This window comes from Carcharhinus amblyrhynchos, chromosome 13, assembly GCF_965287045.1.
Source record: "Carcharhinus amblyrhynchos chromosome 13, sCarAmb.v2.hapA, whole genome shotgun sequence".
Classification (NCBI taxonomy): Eukaryota; Metazoa; Chordata; class Chondrichthyes; order Carcharhiniformes; family Carcharhinidae; genus Carcharhinus; species Carcharhinus amblyrhynchos.
The window spans coordinates 72,008,871-72,014,914 of NC_137336.1; positions in this window are offsets into that span (position 1 = coordinate 72,008,871).

Sequence of the window (6,044 nt, forward strand, 5' to 3'; positions counted from 1 at the left end):
GATCCCCCCCCGAGTCCCCAATGCCCTGAGCCCCCGATCTCCCCGATCCCCCCGAGTCCCCAATGCCCTGAGCCCCCGATCTCCCCGATCCCCCCCCGAGTCCCCAATGCCCTGAGCCCCCGATCTCCCCGATCCCCCCGAGTCCCCAATGCCCTGAGCCCCCGATCTCCCCGATCCCCCCGAGTCCCCAATGCCCTGAGCCCCCGATCTCCCCGATCCCCCCCCGAGTCCCCAATGCCCTGAGCCCCCGATCTCCCCGATCCCCCCGAGTCCCCAATGCCCTGAGCCCCCGATCTCCCCGATCCCCCCGAGTCCCCAATGCCCTGAGCCCCCGATCTCCCCGATCCCCCCGAGTCCCCAATGCCCTGAGCCCCCGATCCCCCCGAGTCCCCAATGTCCTGAGCCCCTGATCTCCCCGATCCCCCCGAGTCCCCAATGCCCTGAGCCCCCGATCTCCCCGATCCCCCCGAATCCCCAATGTCCTGAGCCCCCGATCCCCCCGAGTCCCCAGTGCCCTGAGCCCCCGATCTCCCCGATCCCCCCGAGTCCCCAATGCCCTGAGCCCCCGATCTCCCCGATCCCCCCCCGAGTCCCCAATGCCCTGAGCCCCCGATCTCCCCGATCCCCCCGAGTCCCCAATGCCCTGAGCCCCCGATCTCCCCGATCCCCCCGAGTCCCCAATGTCCTGAGCCCCCGATCTCCCCGATCCGCCCGAATCCCCAATGTCCTGAGCCCCCGATCTCCCCGATCCCCCCGAGTCCCCAATGCCCTGAGCCCCCGATCTCCCCGATCCCCCCCCGCGAGTCCCCAATGCCCTGAGCCCCCGATCTCCCCGATCCCCCCGAGTCCCCAATGCCCTGAGCCCCCGATCTCCCCGATCCCCCCCCCCGAGTCCCCAATGCCCTGAGCCCCCAATCTCCCCGATCCCTTCCCGAGTCCCCAATGCCCTGAACCCCCGATCTCCCCGATCCCCCCGAGTCCCCAATGCCCTGAGCCCCCGATCTCCCCGATCCCCCCGAGTCCCCAATGCCCTGAGACCCCGATCTCCCCGATCCCCCCGAGTCCCCAATGCCCTGAGACCCCGATTCCCCCGATCCCCCCGAGTCCCCAATATCCTGAGCCCCCGATCTCCCCGATCCCCCCGAGTCCCCAATGCCCTGAGCCCCCGATTCCCCCGATCCCCCCGAGTCCCCAATGCCCTGAGCCCCCGATCTCCCCGATCCCCCCGAGTCCCCAATGCCCTGAGCCCCCGATCTCCCCGATCCCCCCCCGAGTCCCCAATGTCCTGAGCCCCCGATCCCCCCCCCGAGTCCCCAATGTCCTGAGCCCCCGATCCCCCCGACCCCCCCGAGTCCCCAATGCCCTGAGCCCCCGATCTCCCCGATCCCCCCGAGTCCCCAATGCCCTGAGCCCCCGATCTCCCCGATCCCCCCCCCGAGTCCCCAATGCCCTGAGCCCCCGATCTCCCCGATCCCCCCGAGTCCCCAATGCCCTGAGCCCCCGATCTCCCCGATCCCCCCCGAGTCCCCAATGCCCTGAGCCCCCGATCTCCCCGATCCCCCCGAGTCCCCAATGCCCTGAGCCCCCGATCTCCCCGATCCCCCCGAGTCCCCAATGCCCTGAGCCCCCGATCTCCCCGATCCCCCCGAGTCCCCAATGCCCTGAGCCCCCGATCTCCCCGATCCCCCCCGAGTCCCCAATGCCCTGAGCCCCCGATCTCCCCGATCCCCCCGAGTCCCCAATGCCCGGAGCCCCCGATCTCCCCGATCCCCCCCCGAGTCCCCAATGTCCTGAGCCCCCGATCCCCCCCCCCGAGTCCCCAATGTCCTGAGCCCCCGATCCCCCCGATCCCCCCGAGTCCCCAATGCCCTGAGCCCCCGATCTCCCCGATCCCCCCGAGTCCCCAATGCCCTGAGCCCCCGATCTCCCCGATCCCCCCGAGTCCCCAATGCCCTGAGCCCCCGATCTCCCCGATCCCCCCGAGTCCCCAATGCCCGGAGCCCCCGATCTCCCCGATCCCCCCGAGTCCCCAATGCCCTGAACCCCCGATCTCCCCGATCCCCCCGAGTCCCCAATGCCCTGAGCCCCCGATCTCCCCGATCCCCCCGAGTCCCCAATGCCCGGAGCCCCCGATCTCCCCGATCCCCCCGAGTCCCCAATGCCCTGAGCCCCCGATCTCCCCGATCCCCCCGAGTCCCCAATGCCCTGAGCCCCCGATCTCCCCGATCCCCCCCCCGAGTCCCCAATGCCCTGAGCCCCCGATCTCCCCGATCCCCCCCCCGAGTCCCCAATGCCCTGAGCCCCCGATCTCCCCGATCCCCCCCGAGTCCCCAATGCCCTGAGCCCCCGATCTCCCCGATCCCCCCCGAGTCCCCAATGCCCTGAGCCCCCGATCTCCCCGATCCCCCCGAGTCCCCAATGCCCTGAGCCCCCGATCCCCCCGATCCCCCCGAGTCCCCAATGCCCGGAGCCCCCGATCTCCCCGATCCCCCCGAGTCCCCAATGCCCTGAGCCCCCGATCTCCCCGATCCCCCCCCCCGAGTCCCCAATGTCCTGAGCCCCCGATCTCCCCGATCCCCCCGAGTCCCCAATGCCCTGAGCCCCCGATCTCCCCGATCCCCCCGAGTCCCCAATGCCCTGAGCCCCCGATCTCCCCGATCCCCCCCCCGAGTCGCCAATGCCCTGAGCCCCCGATCTCCCCGATCCCCCCGAGTCCCCAATGCCCTGAGCCCCCGATCTCCCCGATCCCCCCCCCGAGTCCCCAATGTCCTGAGCCCCCGATCTCCCCGATCCCCCCCCCCCCGAGTCCCCAATGTCCTGAGCCCCGATCTCCCTGATCCCCCCGAGTCCCCAATGCCCTGAGCCCCCGATCTCCCCGATCCCCCCGAGTCCCCAATGCCCTGAGCCCCCGATCTCCCCAATCCCCCCGAGGCCCCAATGCCCGGAGCCCCCGATCTCCCCGATCCCCCCGAATCCCCAATGCCCTGAGCCCCCGATCTCCCCGATCCCCCCGAGTCCCCAATGCCCTGAGCCCCCGATCTCCCCGATCCCCCCCCCCCGAGTCCCCAATGCCCTGAGCCCCCGATCTCCCCGATCCCCCCGAGTCCCCAATGCCCTGAGCCCCCGATCTCCCCGATCCCCCCCCCCGAGTCCCCAATGCCCTGAGCCCCCGATCTCCCCGATCCCCCCGAGTCCCCAATGTCCTGAGCCCCCGATCTCCCCGATCCCCCCGAGTCCCCAATGCCCTGAGCCCCCGATCTCCATGATCCCCCCCCCCCGAGTCCCCAATGCCCTGAGCCCCCGATCTCCCCGATCCCCCCGAGTCCCCAATGTCCTGAGCCCCCGATCTCCCCGATCCCCCCCCCGAGTCCCCAATGCCCTGAGCCCCCGATCTCCCCGATCCCCCCGAGTCCCCAATGCCCTGAGCCCCTGATCTCCCCGATCCCCCCCGAGTCCCCAATGCCCTGAGCCCCTGATCTCCCCGATCCCCCCCCGAGTCCCCAATGCCCTGAGCCCCCGATCCCCCCCCCGAGTCCCCAATGTCCTGAGCCCCCGATCCCCCCGATCCCCCCGAGTCCCCAATGCCCGGAGCCCCCGATCTCCCCGATCCCCCCGAGTCCCCAATGCCCTGAGCCCCCGATCTCCCCGATCCCCCCGAGTCCCCAATGCCCTGAGCCCCCGATCTCCCCGATCCCCCCCGAGTCCCCAATGCCCTGAGCCCCCGATCTCCCCGATCCCCCCGAGTCCCCAATGCCCTGAGCCCCCGATCTCCCCGATCCCCCCGAGTCCCCAATGCCCTGAGCCCCCGATCTCCCCGATCCCCCCCCGAGTCCCCAATGCCCTGAGCCCCCGATCTCCCCGATCCCCCCCCCGAGTCCCCAATGTCCTGAGCCCCCGATCTCCCCGATCCCCCCCCCCCGAGTCCCCAATGTCCTGAGCCCCGATCTCCCTGATCCCCCCGAGTCCCCAATGCCCTGAGCCCCCGATCTCCCCGATCCCCCCGAGTCCCCAATGTCCTGAGCCCCCGATCTCCCCAATCCCCCCGAGGCCCCAATGACCGGAGCCCCCGATCTCCCCGATCCCCCCGAATCCCCAATGCCCTGAGCCCCCGATCTCCCCGATCCCCCCGAGTCCCCAATGCCCTGAGCCCCCGATCTCCCCGATCCCCCCCCCCCCCGAGTCCCCAATGCCCTGAGCCCCCGATCTCCCCGATCCCCCCGAGTCCCCAATGCCCTGAGCCCCCGATCTCCCCGATCCCCCGCCCCGAGTCCCCAATGCCCTGAGTCCCCGATCTCCCCGATCCCCCCGAGTCCCCAATGCCCTGAGCCCCCGATCTCCCCGATCCCCCCGAGTCCCCAATGTCCTGAGCCCCCGATCTCCCCGATCCCCCCGAGTCCCCAATGCCCTGAGCCCCCGATCTCCATGATCCCCCCCCCCGAGTCCCCAATGCCCTGAGCCCCCGATCTCCCCGATCCCCCCGAGTCCCCAATGTCCTGAGCCCCCGATCTCCCCGATCCCCCCCCCCCGAGTCCCCAATGCCCTGAGCCCCCGATCTCCCCGATCCCCCCGAGTCCCCAATGCCCTGAGCCCCTGATCTCCCCGATCCCCCCGCCAGTCCCCAATGCCCTGAGCCCCTGATCTCCCCGATCCCCCCCGAGTCACCAATGCCCTGAGCCCCCGATCTCCCCGATCCCCGCCCGAGTCCCCAATGCCCTGAGCCCCCGATCTCCCCGATCCCCCCCGAGTCCCCAATGCCCTAAGCCCCCGATCTCCCCGATCCCCCCGAGTCCCCAATGTCCTGAGCCCCCGATCTCCCCGATCCCCCCCCGAGTCCCCAATGCCCTAAGCCCCCGATCTCCCCGATCCCCCCGAGTCCCCAATGTCCTGAGCCCCCGATCTCCCCGATCCCCCCGAGTCCCCAATGCCCTGAGCCCCCGATCTCCCCGATCCCCCCCCCGAGTCCCCAATGTCCTGAGCCCCCGATCTCCCCCCCCGAGTCCCCAATGTCGTGAGCCCCCGATCTCCCCGATCCCCCCCGAGTCCCCAATGCCCTGAGCCCCCGATCTCCCCGATCCCCCCGAGTCCCCAATGCCCTGAGCCCCCGATCTCCCCGATCCCCCCGATTCCCCAATGCCCTGAGCCCCTGATCTCCCCGATCCCCCCCCCCGAGTCCCCAATGTCCTGAGCCCCCGATCTCCCCGATCCCCCCCGAGTCCCCAATGTCCTGAGCCCCTGATCTCCCCGATCCCCCCGAGTCCCCAATGCCCTGAGCCCCCGATCCCCCCGATCCCCCCGTGTCCCCAATGCCCTGAGCCCCCGATGCCCCCGATCCCCCCGAGTCCCCAATGCCCTGAGCCCCCGATCTCCCCGATCCCCCCCCCGAGTCCCCAATGCCCTGAGCCCCCGATCTCCCCGATCCCCCCCCGAGTCCCCAATGCCCTGAGCCCCCGATCTCCCTGATCCCCCCGAGTCCCCAATGCCCGGAGCCCCCGATCTCCCCGATCCCCCCGAGTCCCCAATGCCCTGAGCCCCCGATCTCCCCGATCCCCCCCCCGAGTCCCCAATGCCCTGAGCCCCCGATCTCCCTGATCCCCCCCCGAGTCCCCAATGCCCTGAGCCCCCGATCTCCCCGATCCCCCCGAGTCCCCAATGCCCTGAGCCCCCGATCTCCCTGATCCCCCCCCGAGTCCCCAATGTCCTGAGCCCCCGATCTCCCTGATCCCCCCCCGAGTCCCCAATGCCCTGAGCCCCCGATCTCCCCGATCCCCCCGAGTCCCCAATGCCCTGAGCCCCCGATCTCCCTGATCCCCCCCCGAGTCCCCAATGTCCTGAGCCCCCGATCTCCCTGATCCCCCCCCGAGTCCCCAATGCCCTGAGCCCCCGATCTCCCCGATCTCCCCCGAGTCCCCAATGCCCTGAGCCCCCGATCTCCCCGATCCCCCCCCGAGTCCCCAATGCCCTGAGCCCCCAATCTCCCCGATCCCCCCCCGAGTCCCCAATGTCCTGAGCCCCCGATTTCCCCCCAAGTCCCCAGTGCCCCGAAC